The sequence below is a fragment of the Hyaena hyaena genome, unplaced genomic scaffold, assembly GCF_003009895.1.
Source record: "Hyaena hyaena isolate Hyena2069 unplaced genomic scaffold, ASM300989v1 scaffold_67, whole genome shotgun sequence".
Classification (NCBI taxonomy): Eukaryota; Metazoa; Chordata; class Mammalia; order Carnivora; family Hyaenidae; genus Hyaena; species Hyaena hyaena.
The window spans coordinates 1,677,627-1,698,215 of NW_024080699.1; the positions used below are offsets into that span (position 1 = coordinate 1,677,627).

The following is a 20,589-nucleotide window of genomic DNA, read 5'->3' on the forward strand; positions in this document are numbered from 1 at the left end:
GGGAGAGCAGAAGAGCGTGGATGTCAAGGGCAAAGAGCATGTTAAGGAGGAGGTGAGCTTGCATGTGTTAAGTGCTATGAAGAACAACTAGAGCACCCGCTGGTTTTAGCGGCAGAGAGGTCATTGCTGAACCTGGTCAGAGCGGTTACAGAGGAGTCCCTGGGGCAGAAATGAGGTCACAGTGGACTGGAAGGGATCTGGATGTGAGAACAGAGGGGTGGGTGGGGCCTGAACGCATAGCTTCCCTTAGAGACGCTAACTGCTGCACCACAGGAAGCAGACGGGGGGCCACTGTGGAAGGGTCTATCCGAGACTGTGGGGCGGAGGGAACAGCACCTTCGCCACTGTGACAGAAGGTCAGTGGTGAGTGGTGGAACCCCCAGCCTCCTGACCCCGCGGTCCTTATCAACAGTAGAGATGTAGAGGGGGCAGGGATTGAAAGATATTCTTGCTTTGAGAACTTCAATTTTCTTTCCTTTTTTTAAAACCTGGATTAAAAAATTTTTTTAATGTTTATTTATTTTTGAAAGAGAGAGAGAGATCGAGAGAGGGAGAGAAAGAATGAGTGGGGCAGGGGAAGACAGACAAGGAGACACAGAATCTGAAGCAGGCTCCAGGCTCTGAACTGTCAGCACAGAGCCTGATGCAGGGGTTGAACTCAGGAACTATAAAATCATGACCTGAGCCGAAGTCGGACACTCAACTGACTGAAACACCCAGGCGCCCCAAAACTTCAATTTTCTTAAGAGATGGGAAGCAAGGCCACTTGCTGAGTGTGACAGGGAGGATGGTGGGGCAGGAACCTGACAGAAGTGGCAAAGGTTTGAAAATGCTCCTGTGGGAACCCGGAAAGACCTGCCTGGAGAATGAAGAAGGACCCTTGGCGGCGCAGGGGCCCAGCTGGGAGGGACGCGTATATACTGCATGTCCCGTGTACACTGCCAGCACTCAGGAACCTCAGTGTAAGGCAGAAGACAGCTGGGCTGATGGGGCGCCTGGGTGGCTCAGTTGGTTAAGCGTCAGACTTCGGCTCAGGTCATGATCTCACAGTTCATGGGTTCGAGTCCCGCGTTGGGCTCTGTGCTGACAGCTAGCTCAGAGCCTGGAGCCTGTGTCTCCTCCTCTCTCTGACCCTCTCCTGTTCATGCTGTCTCTCTCTCTCTCTCAGAAATAAATTTTTTAAAATATTAAAAAAAAAAAAAAAAAGAAAAAAAAAAGACAGCTGGGCTGAGCCGTGGCTGTGGTTTTGCCAGGCTGGAGTGGTGGAAGAATGGGGAGCTGGGACGGTGAGAGCATTGCCAAGAGTCTAAACCCTAGACAGGGAAGGAAGGCGGCCTCACAGGAGCCTCACCCTCTGAGAGAGGTGGGAAGGGACTGGAGGGCCTGATGAAGCTGAAGATCAAGTGTAATGGGACCCTGCCCTGGACCCCACATTCTGGGAGGGCTCTGCTCTGGCTCTTATCTGGCTCCACCCCTCTCCACATAGCAAAGAACCTGCAGGATGTGCCGACCCAGGCCTACACCCTCCACCTTCAAGGGGACATTACAGGCACCTGGGACCCTAGGATTAACTCCCTACCTGAACGGCCCTAGGCCTGTGTGGGCCTCTTCCTGAGGGCCTTCTCAAAGGGTGGCTCTTTGTAAGAGATGTGGATGAAGCTTGCAGTGAGCGCTGGTGTCCACGTGATAGTATAAGACCCCCTTGCCACTGGGAGCAGAGCCAAGGGACAGGGGCCATCGATGTCCCATGTGGACCTTCAAGGAATTGATGGTTTCTAAATCAAACCTTTGCCTTCTACCTTGTTATTAAAGTATATTTGTCAAGGTAGAAAGAGAAAACAAGTTTAATAGCTTACTTTGCTTTATAATCTATAGATGGATACACTATATACACAGATAGACATACACACACACATAGCGTGCGGGATTCCACGTGTACCCTTGTCCCAGGCATGCAAATGTCAGGGCTGTGCCTGAACGATGGAGTCATCTGGGTAAGAGGCTGAAGCAGGGATTCTTAGATTTCTGAGTCAACATGGCAGAGTCAACACTTGTTGAGAATCGTCAGTCTGAGGCAACATACAGAAATAACAGGTAAAATATTTTTTAAACTCACATAAGCCTTGTTCTGTTTATTTTCTATTTGCATTCTCTGCTTTGCCCTGGGCCCCTCTGGATCACATGACTTGGGCTCCCTTGTTGGCTGTCTTCTAGTTGGGTTTGGCCGGTATAAGGTACCAGCAAGAGAGAGGAAGGTGGGAAGAGACAGCATGGGTTATTTCTTTCCTGCTCCCTCCCTGCTTTAGGCCTGCCTTCTAACGGCCACGGCTACTTCCCTCCAAACTCAGCTTGTCCCGGGAGGTGCCTTTGTCGCCTTGTCGCAGTGCGAGCTGTCCCTGAATGCCGATCACCACATCTCCTCCTGCGCCTCTTCAGGACCTGTGTGGTCACAGCCTTCTGCTGTTCTTAGTCTCGGGGCACCTCAAATGACCTTGTTGGATTCTTCATTCCTTCCCATACTACTGTAAATAGTGTCTTCATTCAAATCTTTTGAATTTAAGTATCTGAACGAGATTCTATTTTTGGCTGGAGACTCGATTAATTAAAACCATTTTTTAAAACAAGAAAAGAATGCCTCTGTCAATCGGAAAAGATAATGGCCCCCAGGTGGTAAGTAATGATGAAGACTTTGGGGCCATTGTGAAATAGGGGTGGGGGCAGGTGCCAGAAAGACTGGGGGTCTTGGGTTTCTATATCTGCAAAGGGAAAGGGACTGAATATGCCCCACAGCTATCAGGGGGCAGGGAGGGTGGGATGAGATTAGTTCTGTTATTTCAGTTGGGGTTAAGTCCCCAAATTACCTGTGACTAGAAATGAAGACAAGATGCCTGTACTTGACTAGCAGCTCAGTCTGTACTGCCCTTGAGCTCAGAGACTGTTACTTCCCTACAGTGGGATTCCCAAACCATGCTTAATTTATGACTTGTTCCAGAGCTAAGGATCTCCAAACCACCGCTCAGAGGAACCCTTGTAAAACAAATCCATAGGGAAGTTATGCTCTCCAGAAAAGAAAAAAAATTACAAAATATGTAAGGATGTGCAGTGTGATTAAAGAAAGTCCAATGAATGAGACAATTCACATTTGAGAAAATAGAACAGAACACTCTGAAGAAGACTTTTAAAATCCTCAAAGTCATAGGGGCATCTGGGTGGCTTAGTGGGTTAAGCGTCTGACTTTCGCTTAGGTTATGATCTCGCGGTTCGTGGGTTCGAGCCCCGCGTTGGGCTCTGTGCTGACTGCCAGCTCAGAGCCTGGAGCCTGTTTCAGAGTCTGTGACTCCCTCTCTCTCTGACCTTCCCCTTCTCATGCTGTCTCTCTCTCTCTCTCCTAGAAATAAATAAAACATTAAAAAAAAAAATCCTCAAAGTCATAATGGAAGAACAGTAGCTATCAAATGAGGCTGTAATATGCAGAAGACTGTATATAAAATAAAATAAAATAAAATAAAATAAAATAAAATAAAATAAAATAAAAGGCCTTGGGGATGGAATACACAACACGGTGACTAGTTAATAAGAGCATACTGCATCTTTGAAAGTTGTTACGAAAGGGGAGCTTGAAAGTCCTCATCACAAGAAGAAACTAGTTTTTTAAATAACTATGTAACATAAGGAATATTAACACTGTGGTGATCATTTTGTAATGTACACAAACATCTAATCATTATGTTGTATACTTGGAACTAATTTAATGTTATTTGTCAATTATGCCTCAATTAAAAACATTTAAGGTTATGAAATAAGAATAGATAGAAATAAAAAGGAACCAGCTGAAAATCTTGGAATGAACAAATATAACTGGCAGGTTTGATGCAGCTTAAGAGAGATTTAGTGAACTGGAAAACAAAACTGTGGAAATCTCCCAGACTGCAGTACAGATATCTAAAAATGGATAGGGAAAAAAACCAAAAGGAAAATTAAGAAGACACAGATTGATATAAGGGAAAGCACAGACCTTAAACTAAAAGAAGTTTCAGAAGGAGAGAAAAACTGGAGGAGAAAATATTTCGTGATGCAAATATCAGATTAAAAGAAAAACAATATGTGCATCTCACATGTACAGGAAAAAAACATTCAAAGAAGTCCAGTGCCTGTTTACAATGGAAAAATTTAGTAGATTTAGACTACACAGGATTTTTCCTTCCAGCAAAACCCTATGCAACAACAACACACTAAATGGTGAGACTTTAGGAACATACCTATGAAAAGCCAGAAACACAATATGGATGCCACTAAATGTTCTTGCTACTCAATATTGTATCAGAGGTCCTAAATCATGGAAAACAGTTTTCGGGATGTGAGATTTCAGAGATGATACATTTCCCGTAGCGATCCAGGGTACGGTTATGGGAGCAGACAGCTGAGGTGATGGAGATGAAGGTCACTGAACTGAGAGCATGGAGGAACTGAAAAGCTAAAAGGCTGAGGGGCTCCCAGATGATGTCAGGGCATTGGACCTGGGGAAGCCTCTATGTGATGCAGTGATGTGGAGGGTGGTGGACGACAGTACAAAAGAGTAGGGTTTGTCAGAGGGCAGGACATGACGGTCTCCAAATAGCATCTCGCTTCTTGAGCGGTGCTTGCTCAAAAGAGCCGCTGGGTGAAGCTCTCGGGAAAGAGCCAAGTGTCACTTAAAGCAAGAAGGCTGATGCAATGTTTTACCTTCCAGTTAAGGATGTGGGAAAGTTTGTTAACAATGGAGATAAAGGATCCCAGGGATGTCCTCTGACATCCTGAAGGAGAGGAAAGTGGAGGTGGATCAGAACAAAGGAAGATGGAAGTGGAATGGGGATGAGGCAACCAGGGAGGGTAGAGGGGCTTCTGTTTTTAACACAGATAATAGGGCTATGAGCCTGGTGAGACTAGGTGGCATCAAGTGGCGTCAAAGAGAAAGCTCTCTCCGTTAGCACGCAGCAGCTTCCCTGATAGGAAGATCTGTTATATGGGTTTAGAAACAGAACACAAGGCCTCTTTGAGGTTACAGCAGGAAGAAATTTAAAAAAATACACTGACTTCCAGATTAGATCCACTAAGCATTAATGGCAGATTTTTAAAAAACATTTTGGAGACACACACACACACATGCACATGGGAGAGGGAGAGAGAGAATCCCAAGCAGGCTCCTGGAGCTTGACTCGGGGCTCTATCTCATGACTGTGAGATCATGACCTGAGCTGAAATCCAGAGTCAGATGCTTAACCTACTGAACCACCCAAGGCGCCCCCGCAGATTTCTCATTTAACAGTGCCCTTGTACTAGACTGTAGTTCACACTTACACATATTCCATACGGCATACCCACATTTACCAATGTTAGAAATTGAGCGGAATTAGGGTATGTCATTAAAGAATGCTTCTGGAATAAATACCAAAGTCTTATATCTAATGCATATTTAATAGAGGGCTTTAGACTTGGAATCTGGAAGTAGTAGTTAGTGGGTTAGTCTTTTTAAAGAAATTTTTTTATTGTTTATTTATTTTTGAGAGAGAGACAGAGTGCAAGCCAAAGAGAGAAAGGGAGACACAGAATCTGAAGCAGGCTCCAGGCTCTGAGCCGTCAGCACAGAGCCCGACGCGGGGCTTGAACTCACAAAGTGTGAGATCGTGACATGAGCCAAAGTCAGACACTTAACCGACTAACCCCATTAACGGGTTAATCTTACATGGAAGCTGCTTGAGATATTTTTATTTTATAATTTCAATGAAGTTGTTTTCTACTTTGCATAATTTACCTCAGAGAAATGGATTTTGGAGGCCAACCTCTTTGCTGACCACTTAGCTGCCCCCCGACTAGCAACTGTCTCCATTACATCTGCCTTATCATTTCCTCTGATGCACAGGATGGCACACACAAGTCTTAGGAAGCATCCCTTTCAATGAGGAACAAATATCAAAATAAGCAAGGATTGGCATCTGTTAGCCTATGAATCTGGACTGTTAATTATGTAAGACAAACATGATGTATTCAAGAAAATAGTACCCATTCATCTGCTTTTTTTCAAAATGGAAAAGCACTACATTTAATTTGTGGTTCTCTGCATTTTAAATAGGCAACTCAATGAAGCAATAAATGTGTTCATAATGAATAGATTTTTCTACATAGGAAACTCTTAATGGCAGTAGCAAAACTGAAGATTTAACCTGGTGAACATTAAAGTAAACAACAGAAACTCATAAGGATAACTGGAATTGGCCAGAAAATAAGGTTTCAGTAAAAAAAAAATTACTATTGTTGAGAGTAATTTTTAGGTTGTGATATGAAAATGCATCATTGTGTAAAAAGATAAGCCTACTGTAATTAAATTACCAGTATCTAAAATAAGATACAGCTCTCTGTGCCTCCTGCCTCTCTCCTCATAACTGCTGAGCCTGGGCACTCTGGTGAGTCCCTCTGGCCTTCTGGTCTCTTCGTCTTCTTCCTCACACTGCTGTGTTTTTTCTCCTTTCTTCTAGTCCTTTCTCTAAACTCCCACTGTTCTCCTACTCCTAAGCCTTTTCACTAAGCATTATGGAACTTCCATTTCTAATTAAACTAATCTATGCTAATGCGCTCCCTACATCAAGCCTTGACTGGACCTTGGTTCCCTGTTGGAGACTTGGTTTCCTTCCACCTGGTCTCCAAATCTCCTCCCCTCCTGACTCTTCTGGAACCTCACTCTACTGATTCCCCCTTCTCTCTTATGTCTTTAATCTTCTCTCTCTCTAATGGGCTCCTCCCCATAGAAATCATAATAATCTCAAATCAATCCCTCTCCGTTTTCCCGCCTCTCACGCCCTCCGCAGTCTTTCCCCCTCCCTCTTCCACCAAACCTCTCCCCTGTCTCCAAGCTGTTGGAGCCTACCACTCCACTGACTTGTTCTGGGTGCAGTCAATGATTCAGTAATTACTCCCTTGTTGCTAAACTGAAAAGACACTTTTTAAAAAAAATTTTGTTTCAATGTTTATTTTTGAGAGACAGAGCATGGGCGGGGGATGGGGCAGAGACAGAGGGAGAAACAGAATCCGAGGCAGGTTCCTGGTTCTGAGCTGTCAGCACAGAGACGGCCGCAGGGCTCGAAGTCACGAACCGTGAGATCGTGATCTGAGCCAAAGTCGGACGCATAACTGACTGAGCCCCGCAAGCACTCCTGAAAAGATACTCTTACTGCTCATCTTACTGACCTCTTGACAGCACTGGTCACCACTGACGCTTCCTCCCTTCTTGACACTCTTCCCTCTCAGTCTCAATGGCCACATCTGTCGCTGGATTCCCTTAATTCTTTGGGTACCTTTTAGGCCCCCATTATTGGTGTGCCCTCTGGTTCTCTCTTAGGCAGACTTCCCTTCTCATTTAAATCCTCTGTCTGAGAGATCTCACTCAGCCCCTGCCTTCAGTTACTGTTCATATGCTGATGACTCTCAAAATCTACGTTTCAAGTCTAGATTAGCCTCCCCGCCAACTTCAGAACTGCAGATCCAAATGCTGAGTGGGCATCTCCTCTTGGACAGCCTGAAGATGGTCCAAATGGAATCCATCCTTCTCCCTTTTATTTTTTAAAATATTTTTTATTTATTTCTAGGAGAGAGAAAGAGAGAGACAGCGTGAGCAGGGGAGGGTCAGAGAGAGAGGGAGACACAGACTTTGAAACAGGCTCCAGGCTCTGAGCTGGCAGTCAGCACAGAGCCCGACCCGGGGCTCGAACCCACGAACTGCGAGATCATGACCTAAGCGAAAGTCGGACACTCAATCGACTAAGCCACCCAGGCGCCCCATCCTTCTCCCTTTTAAATTAAAGAAAAAAATCTTTCGTTTTTGTTTTTGAGAAAGAGAGAGCGAGCATGAGTGGGGGAGGAGCAGGGAGAGAGAGGAGGAGAGAGAATCCCAACCACGTTCCAATGCTCAGTGTGGAGCCTGATGCAGGGCTTAATCCCACGACCCTGGGATCATGACCTGACCAAAAATCAAGAGTCAGATGCTTAACTGACTGACCCACCCATGTGCATCCTTTTCCTTTTTAAAGCTGTACTTTTTATGTTCCCTCTGTCAATGGACATTATCTTTACTCCCAAGGGCTAAACCTGAAATCTAGATTCAATCTTGATGCCTACCCTACTCTTCTCTAACCACAACCAATCTATTTACCTGGATCTGTAAACTTCTCCACACAAACACCTCTTAAATCCATCCACATTTCTCCAACACCTCAGCGATACCATAGCCCAGACTCCATCAGCTCTCTTCGATTGCCACAATGACCCCTAACCAGTCGCCCTACCTCTAGATATCCATTGTCTATAGTCAGGGAGATCTGCCTAAAATGCAATCTGATGCCACTCTCCTTCCTCAAAAACCCTCCAGGATTCTCCATTTCCCCTTGGAGGCGGCCCTCCCTCCTGATCTAACAAAGCCCCTCATAATCTGGCCGCTGTCCTCTAGCCTGCCTTCATATCTTGCCTCTACTCTGTGCTCCAATTACACTTGACTTCTTTTATTTCTGCAACGAAGCCATGTTCTCTTGCATGGGGACCTTTGTACATGCTTTTCCATACACCCAAAGCAATCAACCTCTCTTCTTTGCTGGGCTAACTCTTATTCATCCTTCCAGAATCAGTAGAGGGCACCTGGGTGGCTGAATTGGTTGAGCATCTGACTCTTGATTTGTGGCTCAGGTCATGATGCCAGGGTTGTGGGATCAAGCCCTGAGTCAAGATCTGCGCTGAGCATGGAGCCTGCTTGAGATTCTCTCTCTCTGCCTCTGCTCCTCTCTCCCACTTGTGTGTTCTCTCTCTGTCTAAAATAAAACATATGTTTAAAAGAGAAAAGAGACAGCAGAGGCATTACTTCCTGCCAGGTCTTCCTTACACAGGGCCAAGTACCCCAGCAATGTGCCCCCACGTCACCTGGTGCTTCTCCCATCACTGTGCTTCCCACACTCCGCGGGAACTACCGTTTAACTGTAGGTGACCAGTAGTTCTGTTGGCAAGGTCCACGTCTGTCCAGTACACCACACTGTCCCTGCACGAGCCCAGGCCCCGGGAAGGTAGGTACTCCATATACACTAGGTCTGTGGTTCTCAAAATTTGTGGCTCCAGGATTCCCTTACACTCTTAAACCTTGAGAACCCTGAAAAGCCCCTATTTATATAAACTTTATCAATATTTATCGTATTCAAAATTATAGCTGAGAAAACTTCAAAATATGACTGCATTAACAACGACAACAATTTCATTGCATTTTTAACAAAAATAACATTTTTATTTTTATTTTATTTTTGGTTTTATTTAATTTTGAGACAGAGAGAGACAGAGCATGAGTGGGGGAAGGGCAGAGAGAGAGGAAGACACAGAATCTGAAACAGGCTCCAGGCTCTGAGCTAGCTGTCAGCAGAGAACCCGATGTGGGGCTCGAACCCATGGGCCGTGAGATCATGACCTGAGCTGAAGTCGGATGCTTAACCAACTGAGCCACCCAGGTGCCCCAAAATGACATATTTTTAAGTGAAAACTAGGTAAATGTTCCAAAACAAAACAGTGAGAAGAGATTTTGTATTCCTGTAAGTCTTTTCAATATATTGCTTGATAAATTAGATTCTCCTATCTGCTGCTGAATTCCCTTTGCGGTGGCATGATTGTAGTATGTAGAGAAAAATACAGTTCCACACAGACGTATAGCTGAAAGGGTAGGAATATTTTAATGGTCTTTTCAGATAATTGCAGATATTCTTTTCTGATGCTACACTGTAACTCAATATGTGGTCGTTTCTTAAAGGCTAGCTGCAATGTAGAATGTGAAACCATATCAATTAACTTTTCACACTTGGTTACATTAAAATCCAGTGGTATATCTTGTACTTTCAATAGATCTTTTACCCAAGCACGGTTTTGTAATATCAGGCATTGGTTATCTGAAAAATATTAATTCACTGAGTTACACAGATCGTTTAAATGTTAACACGTTTCATTATACAATATAAAAAAATCACATTTGTTAATATCACCATTGAATTCACCAGAAACGTCTTTAAGTATTGAGAAACTGTCAAGCTCACAGTGGTGGATACAAGCTTCCCAAATTCTAATTTTCACTTGAAAGCTTAAGTTTTATCATTGGCAACAAGCACTGTCAGTTGTTTTTCTTGAAATGACAGGCTCACATCGTTCATTTTTGAGAAAATGCTGACCAAATACTCAAGTCTGAATAACGATAGTTTGTCAGTCATTCTTTCAAGTAAAAATAGTGTTTCATTAAAACAGTGGTCAGTTCAGATCCCAACTTAAAGAGCTTTTCCTGGAGACAAACCATTGTGCTTCAGCATGTAACAGAAATGCTGTACAAATACTTCTTAGCATATTAAAAAGATGTGCACTTGAGGATTGAGATTTAACAAAAATAATCCTTTTTTTAAATGTTAATTTATTTAAAAAATTTTTAAATGTTTTATTTATTTCTGAGAGAGAGAGAGAGACAGTGTGAGCAGTGAAGGGTCAGAGAGACAGGGAGACACAGAATCCGAAACAGGCTCCAGGCTCTGAGCTGGCAATCAGCACAGAGCCTGATGTGGGGCCTGAACCCATGAACCATGAGATCATGACCTGAGCTGAAGTCGGACGCTTAAGTGACTGAGCCACCCAGGTGCCCCAAATGTTAATTTATTTTTGAGAGAGAGACAGAGTGCGGGAAGAGAGAGAGGGAGACACAGAATCTGAAGCAGGCTCCAGGCTCTGAGCTGTCAGCACAGAGCCTGACACGGGGCTCGAACCCACAAGCTGTGAGATCATTATCTGAGCTGAAGTTAGATGCTATCTGAGCTGAAGTTAGATGCTTAACTGGCTGAGTCACTCAGGTGCCCCTAATAAGATAATACTTATTGCTTCATCAAGGATATTCTTTTCTTAAAATGTTTATTTAATTTTGAGAGACAGAGAGAGAGGATGAGAGAGGGTGAGGGGTGCAGAGAGAGAGGGAAACCCAAAGCAGGTTCCAGGCTTTGAGCTGTCAGCACAAAGCCTGATGCGGGGCTCGAACCCATGAATCATGAGATCATTACCTGAGCCCAAGTCAGACACTCAACCAACCGAGCCAGCCAGGCGCCCCTCACCAAGGATATTCTTAAGTGAAACTGTCAATCTTTTCCCCTGAGGGCAAGGTGATGCAGAACGCAATGACTGCCGGTACACTTTGGTGCTACCGCCTTGATTCATGCTACAAACCGGAAGAACAGTTCTTCAAGGTTCACCTACCTCAGCTTTTGCGGCACCAATGCAAACGTCGTCAACAGAGTGAGCCAAGGTAAACAGTGCCTGAGGATGAAGACAATTGTTTTGGACCTCACCCCCCCCCGCCCCCCTTCAGGCCATGGATCCTTTGGAGAGGGTCTCTGGGCCAGATGGATGACACAAGGAAGGAGATCCAAGCTAGCCTGGGTGCCTGTGACGACACTTCCCAGGGCACGGGCCCTCCCCACCTGACCTCCATCCTGAGCTCCTTCTACAGAACTAATTCTGCTTTTTACTCTGGGGCTTCTTGATTGCTTCCTTCCACCCAACACGTGGTTTTGCCTCCACCCTGGGGTGCTGATGCCTGTGCCTTAATAAAGTCCTGGCTGCAGCTCAAGTTTCTGGATGCATTTTTGTTATTATTTCTGGGATCTGGCTTTGGGTATCAGCCCTCCGGTCCCAGGCCCCATCATAAGGAGTAAGGTAAATTCTCCTCGGTAATTTTTCTGGACCATTCTGGGGTAGACTGTCCAGGTTTACTTCTCACTAGCTCTGGGTCTCGCTCTAGGTACGCACTAGAGGAGGCAGGATTCGAGGGATCAGGGATTTGGTACAAATGGATTTTGTTTAGGAAGATACCTAACTTTGGAAGTAAAACACAACTGTCTTGCTGGTTTTCTTCTTAAAAGACAAGGTGAAATATTCTTTTACTCTTGCAGATACAGGTCAAAATAAAAAAAAAATCTTCATTTAGTCAATGAATACATGCTAAGAGGAATGCTCAACATAGAACGGCTTTTAAAATGTGTGCTTATCCATTTCTCTTCCATCAGTACTTTCTGATTATGCATCAGAAGTTCATACAAGTATGAAACTTTGGTAAATGCATCTTTTAAATACAAAAGCTGGAGTTGGGCATGTACAGGAGAAGGTATCGTTTGCTGAAAATAGCTTTCAGCAAAATAGCAAATTAATTTAGAAGCAAATTAATATGATTTTCAAGGAGGCCCATCCCATTGAACAAATCATTTTTTATCATTACAAAAGAAATGCTTTCTTGTCCTGGAATACCTCTTATATTACTTTTCTGAGCATTCTTGAACTAAGGCTTCCTTGTATTTTGAATAGCCAATAGCTATCACAGTAATGTATCTGTGTGAAACAACCTTCCAATATTTCTAAGAGTCAGTGATAGAATGAAATGCCTTTCATGTCGTTCCTCAGCTCTCTCGCAAAATGAGCCCAGAGGCTTAACTCCAAGGGGGCTTTGGGAAGATATCTCTCGCTGCCCCTGGAAGTGAGGGGCACTGTTGCGGGAAAGCAGAGGTTTATGGGGTGATGGCGCAAAGGCACGTGAGCTGTATCCCAGGGAGAAGCAGGCTGAAGGTGGAGAAACAGAGGGCAGCCAGGAGCCCTAGTCCCAATGGTGTTATCTATGGCACAAGGGCAAGGGCTCTCGAGAATGGCTACTTTCCCTTCCCTCATAACCAGGAATATACTGATGTCCTATGGGAGGCTGACCTGGGTCTTCTGGGCATCAACAGGCAGGTCTTCTTAGTAAGCATCTTGAGTTTTAGAGGCAGACCACCTGGGCTTGAACACTGGCTCCCAATGTTCATCATTTATAGGTTGAGTGACCCTGGGCAAAGGACTTTTCTAATCTGTGTTCATCTTGGAGAGTTGTTATAAGGCTGTAAAGATATCATCTACATAAGGCACTTAGCACAGTAGCTGGCATGTAGCAGGTGCTTAACAAATGACAGCTATTACCATTTACATTATTCTTCTAAGCATAAGCTGTGCATCCCTAGAAGGAGAAGAAGTGAATCTAGGGCTTTTATATTCTTTCCCTACCAATCCCAGGAAGAGGATCCTGAGAAAAAGTAGAAGGTTCTATCAGATCGCTTGGGCACCGATTCAAGAACATGTCGCTTTCATTCAGGAGTGTTCACATCCTAGCTGGGAGGGACACCTCTAGACAGAAACATCTGGCTGACTAACAAAGAATTATGAGAAGATGCAGTCTTGTTGGGTGAGGACTCAAGAAGAAACCAGCTCAGTCAGGTCTCAGTCAGAACTCTAGGCCTAGAGTCCTTTGATCTCCCCAATTCTGATAAACTTCGTCTCTACTCTGCTTCAAAGACTGATCTTCCACGCTAGACCAGGGGCCTTGTCAATGACACAGAACTTCTCCACATATGAAATATCCAATGTCAAGATCCAATTCACTGTATACAGCTCCCTGCTCTTACAGCTCTATTCCTCTTTGATTCTCAAGTTCCTTTCAGCATCTTTTGAGATTCCTAGGACACTGACCACTCTACCTTCTCTCAGTCTTCGAGTACCCGTCTGGTTTTACTTTTTCTCTCTCTGGCCTAGAGCCCATTCTGCCATGCCTTTAGTTATATGGACCATTATCCTCAATGCTCCACCCCCTCCTTCTTCTATCCCACCCAACCTACAAAGCCCAAACCCAGTACCGATCCAGTCATAGTTCCTCAATCAGGCTTTGCATCCCATTCCTCCTACCTCTTTAGGGACTTGGCTCCTTCAGTCATGTTCCTCTGCCTTCACATCTACTTACTATTTCTACCTAACACATCTATGTTATGAAATATTACCCTAGATTCCAAATTCTTTTCTAGCATCTTATTCTTCAACAGTGGTTTTACACCAGTTCCCTCTACTTCCTCATCATCAATTCGCTCCTTAACCCAAAAAGCAAGCTGGCCTCTGTTTCCATGATCTTATCCAAACTGCTTTTGTTGAGATTGGTCATATCACCAAATCCAAGGAATTCTCTTTAATTGGCATGTCCAACTGCTGACACTGCTTCCTCTTCTAAAGGAGGAACCTTTTACATACCTGGGCTCTGTCACATTCTTCTCACTATAGAGACCCTTGCAGTGTGGCCGCGTTCAGAGCTAAGACTTCAACAACTCCCAGGATTCACAAGCTGATACCATGGACCTCAGATGTCTCTGCTGAGCAGAGACCCTATATGCACACTGGTTAAGAAAGCAGACTCTGAACTCACATAAACCTGCATTCCAATTCCCGTCTCTGCACCGACCAGCCATCTGGCCATGAGAAAGTCACTTCACTTAAATCTCAGGCTCCTCAGCTACAGAATGGGGGTGATTATATCGCTGGTATCCACCTCTAGAGCTCTCTTGAGGATTAAATTAAATAATGCATGGAGAAGCATATAATTAACACTCCATAATGTTAGCGATTGTTGTTATTACAGGATTCTCTACCCAAAACTCCCGAAGGAACTCAGACTTCAACTCAAATTACAAAATCAACTTAATGCCCTCATGCTCCTCCTTCATTACAGTAATCATCATAATAGCTTCTATTTCTCAAGGATCCATTTTGACAACTAATCTGTAAGTTAAATATTAGTGACCCTATTTCATGTATTTAAAAAACTGAGGGTTAGAGAAGTTAAGTACTCTGTTGGAAGTGACAGGAAAATGACAGTTAGGATTCAAACCCTGGCCCTTCTGACTCCAAAGTTAATGCTGCCTCGCACTGGTAAACCATTTCAGTGTTCGAGTCCCAAGCGAAAACCCAAGACCTTTATTTTGGACTTCTTCCTGTCACTCTGGGCTACATCTCGTGGTGGGCTGGGGAACTGGTGTTCACGGGAGAAAATGTCCTGATTTGTAACACTTGCTGACATCAAGCTCCCAAGGCAATGTCACTGAATGTGAGCTGGACAAAGATGGGCAGAGGTGGCAAAGGAGCCTTCATGGGCTGGCTCTGGCACATGGCTGGGTCCAGCAAGTCACTAGGTTCTGTTCATTCAGATCTAGATAGTTTGACTGAAAACAATTTGCCAGAAACAACTTAGTCAAAATGAAGGTGGTGGAAACAACAATTCTGGACAAGGATGACTAGCTGACCATTCATTGGACAGAGAAAGAGCTTGGAAAATAAAGAAAAACGGGTCATTTTTAAGAACATGGAAAGCATCATATGGGGTATCAAAAAAAATCACCAGAACTGAAGAAACCAGACTCGAGAGAGGTTCACTTTCACCTGCAGTGTGATTTCCGCAAGATTACTGGGGTGACTAAATTATATTTGGTCAAATTCTATGCTCTTGTTACCTCTACCTCCTTCAAATCTCTTATGAATCTTCAGGTTTTCTCTTTTTCATTTCCTTTGTTACCAGGTTAAGGAAACAACCAAATTCCTTAGGGTACACAGACCTCCTGTGATCGGAGCTTTACCTAGTTCTTGGCATCCTTCTTGCCACACGTTCCCCTTCCCCCCCCTTCCCCCTATCACCCACCCAATGGCCAGCCACGAGCTCTTTGCTCCAGTAATGCAAACTCTATGGCCCTGAACACATCATGTGGTTTCAGTTATCTATACCTCTGGAAGTGCTGCATTCCCTGAGATGCCTTTACAACACACACATGCATGCACACACAGTAACACGGTGTGGTTAATCACACTGTAAAGTATTCATGTTAATCCCATCTGCCTTATGGACAGGACTGCGTCTTCTTCACTTGGGCATTTTGAGTGTCTCCAGACCTCTCGCACCCAGAGTATGGTTCACACACCAGCACTATCAATATTACTTGTGAGCCTGTTACATATGCAAAATTTTCAGGCTCTACCACAATATCTACTGAATCAGAAACTATGAAGATGGGCCCCAGAAAGGATGTTTAAAAAGCCTTCAGGTGTCTCTTATGCACTGAAGGCTTGAGAAGCACTGCTCTAGAGAATTGGTAATGTGGGCTGAGTGAACTGATGGTTAGGAACCAGGAACACTCCTTTATATTTCTTTAAAACCTACATACATTCCAAGCTTTTGCTTTTGTTTATGTCAATCCGAACATATATGTATATGTATATGTATATACATACATAAATAACCAATCTTTCCAAAATGTCCAGTGAAATTTTACTTGATTATTGAATCACCTTGGACAATAAGCTTTCTCCTCTAAAATGAGGCAGTTAACATAAGACTTCATTTATTATTTTTAGCTATTGTTTAGTAGCTAAATTGGCATCACAGTTCTGAATCTGGGCTGGAGGAACAGATCCCCGGGAAGTTACAGACACAGCGTCTTGCCTAGTACCCATAGCAGTTTAGCGGGAGGCCAAGTTCAGACTAAGCAGCTTCAGAATTCCCACTTAGGCGGCTACGCCCACTGAGTCACTCACAATGCTGCTCTTCCTTCAGGTGTGCCACAGTAATTAACTTGGTGGAGAGAACTTGGGAGAAAACACCTTATTTTGTGGTCAGGCAGTTAAGTGTGTAGAGGTCCCTACCCTCTATCTGGTCATTACTTAAAGGACATTCCTATTTGGCTCGAAGTGATTTGTTGGTGCTGGAATATAGGCAGCCTTTTCACATCACCCTCTGTAGCTGCTGGGATCTTGGCTGGCATCCAAATGCCCCACTTGGGTTTTGTTCAGGAAAGATTTCCTCCAGCTGCTTTATTTGTTCCACGATTACATGTATGAGCTTCCAGAATGTACAAGATCACAAGTCAAATGAAAGGCTTCAGTTCCCAATTCACCTAAAGAGATAAAATTTGAAACCAAGGAAACAACAAAACATGGCTAAATGAAGGGCTAAGTATAAATGAGGCTGAATAGTATTCCTACTAAAATGTCAGCAGCACACGCCAAAGCACAGAAGGAAAATAGACACTGTGGGGGTAATTGGAGTATCGTTGTGCTCCATTTATGGTCATGCTTGCAAAGGGATTCAGATGTCCTCTTTACCATTTACAATTTGAGGTGAAGCAAGCTGACAGAAACAAAAGAACTTTGTATTTAAAAATAAACAAAAACTTGCATGGCCATGTTCATAGCAGAATTAAGTACAAGAGTCAAAAAGGTAGAGGCAGCCTAACTGTCTGTGGACAGATGGATAAACAAGTGTGCTGTCCATATACAATGGATTATTATCTGGCCTTTAAAAGGAAGGAAATGCTGGGGCACCTGGGTGACTCAGTCTGTTAAGCGCCCAACTTTGACTCAGGTCATGATCTCACGGTTGATGAGTTTGAGCCCTGCGTTGGGCTCTGTGCTGACAGCTCAGAGCCTGGAGCCTGCTTCAGATTCTGTGTCTCTCTTGCTCTCTGCCTCTCCCCTGCTCATGCACATGTGTGTGCTCTCTCTCTCTTTTTCCTCTCTCTCTCAAATAAACATTAAAAAATTTTTTTAAAGGGAAGGAAATTCTGACACAATGTGGATAAACCTTGAGGGCATTACGTGAGGCTAAATAAGCCAGTCAGAAAAGATAAATACTGTAGGATTGACTTATACGAAGGGCCTCTAATAGTCTAACTCATAGAAACAGAAAGTACAGTGGTGGCTGCCAGGGGCTGGGAGAAGGGGGAAATGGGAGTTGTTTAATGTGTACAGAGTTTCAGTTTTGCGAGATTTACAAGTTCTATAGGTTGGTCACACAACAACGTGAATATAGTTAACACCCTTGCACTGTGCACTTTAAAATGCTAAAGATCATCGGGGCGCCTGGGGAGGCTCAAGAGGGTAAGTGTCTGACTCTCGATTTCAGCTCACGTCATGATCTCAATGGTTCCTGAGATGGAGTGCATGTCAGGCTCTGTGCGGACAGTGGCGGAGCCTACTTGGGATTCTCTTTGTCCCTTTCCCTCTCTCTGCCCCACCCCTGTTAGCATTCTCTCTCTCTCTCAAAATAAATGAATATTTTGAAAAAATGGTTACGATCGTTAAAAGATAAACAAGAACAACTACATGAACTATCCAAGGACTGGAAGAGTACATTTAGAGATGACATTTGGGCAGCCTGGAGATTGGCCATCATTCACACTGGGAACCTGGGGACCAAGATAAATAGATTCAGGTCTAAGAGGAAACTGCTAAAGTAAAAGGAGCCAGGGCGGATAGTTACTTGTGACAGATGGAAGAGTCACTGAAGACTATGCAGCTAAAGACCTATAGGTCATAGGGCTGGAGGGGAAGATGACCTTTAGCATAAAAATAGAGTCTGACCACCCCCCCCAAAATCATCAAACGCCAAAGACATCTGGAAACGTAAGAACAAAAATATCTGAGGTTTCATAAATCTCAAAATATATCCTGGCAACTATTTAAAAGTCCACAGAGTCCAAACATCGGTGCAGCTTCAGGTACATCACACGCACTTGTCAGTGTCGTTAAGCCACACAGTCTTGCTACATCACCAACGGGACAGCTGGTGAACGTAAAGACCAAACACGGTGAGACCTTCAGAATAGTGCCCCTAATCAGTGAGAGTGCTCTTATCTGAAGCAATCTGGACCAAGAGCCAATCAGCTGAGTTTTAAAAGTCTGCTGAAAGGGAGGAAACACATAAAAAAACGGATACACAGGCCGTGGATGCCACGGTGTCGCCAGCAGATCCCCCAGCTGCTGGACATGCTACCTGCAGAGTTCTGGCTGAGAATCTCAAGGGCCTCACCCCCAGTCAGAGGAAGCTGCCTCGCTAAGGCTGATGGCCCCCCACCCCTGGGGGCAGCCCACACCCCGCACCTGCTCAGTGCAAGAGGACAAGTACCACTCTCTCGGCCACACGTGTGCAGGGCGGAGGGCCCAGCACTCCCTACGGCATTGGCCGAGGCCGGAGGTACAATTCCCTATCTGCTAACCCTGCCTCTCCGGCTCCCTTACACGCCTGGGTCCAGGGGCACCTTCAACACACCTCCTGAGCACTTCTCTCTACCTCAGGGTCTGTTTCCCAGGGCCCAATATACACACATCCATAACTTAAGTGTTTAATTTTATTTTTTTAATTGTTTTAAAGGATTGTGTTTTTTAAAAAAATCTTTTAATGTTTATTTTTGAGAGAGAGAGACAGACAGAGTGTGAGCAGGGAAGGGGCATAGAGAGAGGGAGACACAGAATCCGAAGCAGGCTGCAGGCTCTGAGCTGTCAGCACAGAGCCTGAGGCAGGGCTCGAACCCACAAGCTGTGAGATCATGACCTGAGCCGAAGTCAGATGCTCAACCGACGGAGCCACCCAGGTGCCCGAAGTGTTTTATTTTAAATCTGAAATATATGCCTGCACTCGTTCCCCAAAATTGTGATTTATGTCAAAGCCTGCAATCTTTGAGACCAGGTCCATGGTTCAGCATGCCTTTTCCTCTTTCTTATGTAAACTACACTGAAAATGAATTACCTATCATTTCCCATTTTAGTTTCCTGAGAGTATGCAAACTGAAAGACCACTAGAAAACCATCCGTCTAAAAAATTCCTCTAAAAATTTTTTTACCATCCCCCCAATCTAACAGTTATCTCACCCATAGCTAATGTGACAGCTTTTTCTAAAAATTTAAAAGCTAATAAAATACACATTTATATAATAATTTACCTTCTTAGCCATTTCTTTTTAAAATTTTTCTAAATGTTTGTTTATTTTTGAGAGAGCGAGAGAGACAGAGAGTGAACAGAGGAGGGGCAAAGAGAGACAGAGACACAGAACCTGAAGCAGCCTCTGGGCTCTGAGCTGTAGCACAGAGCCCGAAGTGGGGCTTGAAGCCATGAACTGCAAGATCATGACCCGAACTGAAGTCGGACGCTTAACGGACTGAGTCTCCCAGGCGCCCCCTTTCCTAACCATTTCTAGGTGTACTGTTTGGTCATAGTAAGTTCATTCACACTGTTGTGCAAACTTCACCACCACCCAGCTCCAGAATTCCTTCCTTCTTGCAAAGTTGAAACCCTGTCCCCATTAAACCCTAATTCCGCTCCCCTTCTTCCCCGGCCTTTGGCACTTACCATTCTACTTTACGTCTCTATGAAAATAACTACTCTGTGGACCTCAGATCTTTTTTATTGTTTAGTGATTTTTAGTATGTCTTTCCAAACTGAATTTTTATAGAAGAAGCAGCTGTCTTTTGTACCTCTATCTGCCTAATATTTAATTAAATCACATAATTACAAGTTAAATTGGCATAGAAAGGTGTTTTTTTTTTTTTTTCAGTGTTTATTTTTGAAGGAGAGAGACAGAGCGTGAGTGGGGGACAGGAGCAGAGAGAGAGGGAGACACAAAATCTGAAGCAGGCTCCAGGCTATCAGCACAGAGCTTGACGCGGGGCTTGAACTCCCGAACTATGAGATCACGACCTGAGCTGAAGTTGAAGTCGCATGTTTAACCAACTGAGCCACCCAGGCGCCCCTGGCATAGATAGGTTTGAGAACAAACAACACAAACAGGTTTGGGAACAAATAAAACTCAGTTTTTTTTTTTTGTTTTTTTTTGCTGAGAAAAAGGATGTTTTATTATATTCACCTGACCATAAATTATAATTATGATTTATAAAAGTTAT

At 44.1% G+C, this 20,589-nt stretch overlaps 1 protein-coding gene and 1 long non-coding RNA gene across 4 annotated transcripts in view; one reads left to right on the forward strand and one right to left on the reverse strand.

Annotated features, from left to right (window-relative positions):
• The window catches only part of EFCAB11 (EF-hand calcium binding domain 11), a 148,758-nt gene that overhangs the window by 39,243 nt on the left and 88,926 nt on the right, over positions 1 to 20,589 (reverse strand). The window lies entirely within an intron of this gene.
• Positions 259 to 11,653, forward strand: LOC120232067. 3 transcript variants are annotated; one of them, XR_005528489.1, is made up of 4 exons: positions 259 to 356; positions 1,951 to 2,094; positions 2,307 to 2,670; positions 11,181 to 11,653. It is a non-coding gene; the product is annotated as an uncharacterized LOC120232067 (long non-coding RNA). The 3 variants fall into 3 exon arrangements; XR_005528490.1 differs by lacking the exon at positions 1,951 to 2,094 and having other exon boundaries at positions 259 to 363; XR_005528488.1 differs by lacking the exon at positions 1,951 to 2,094.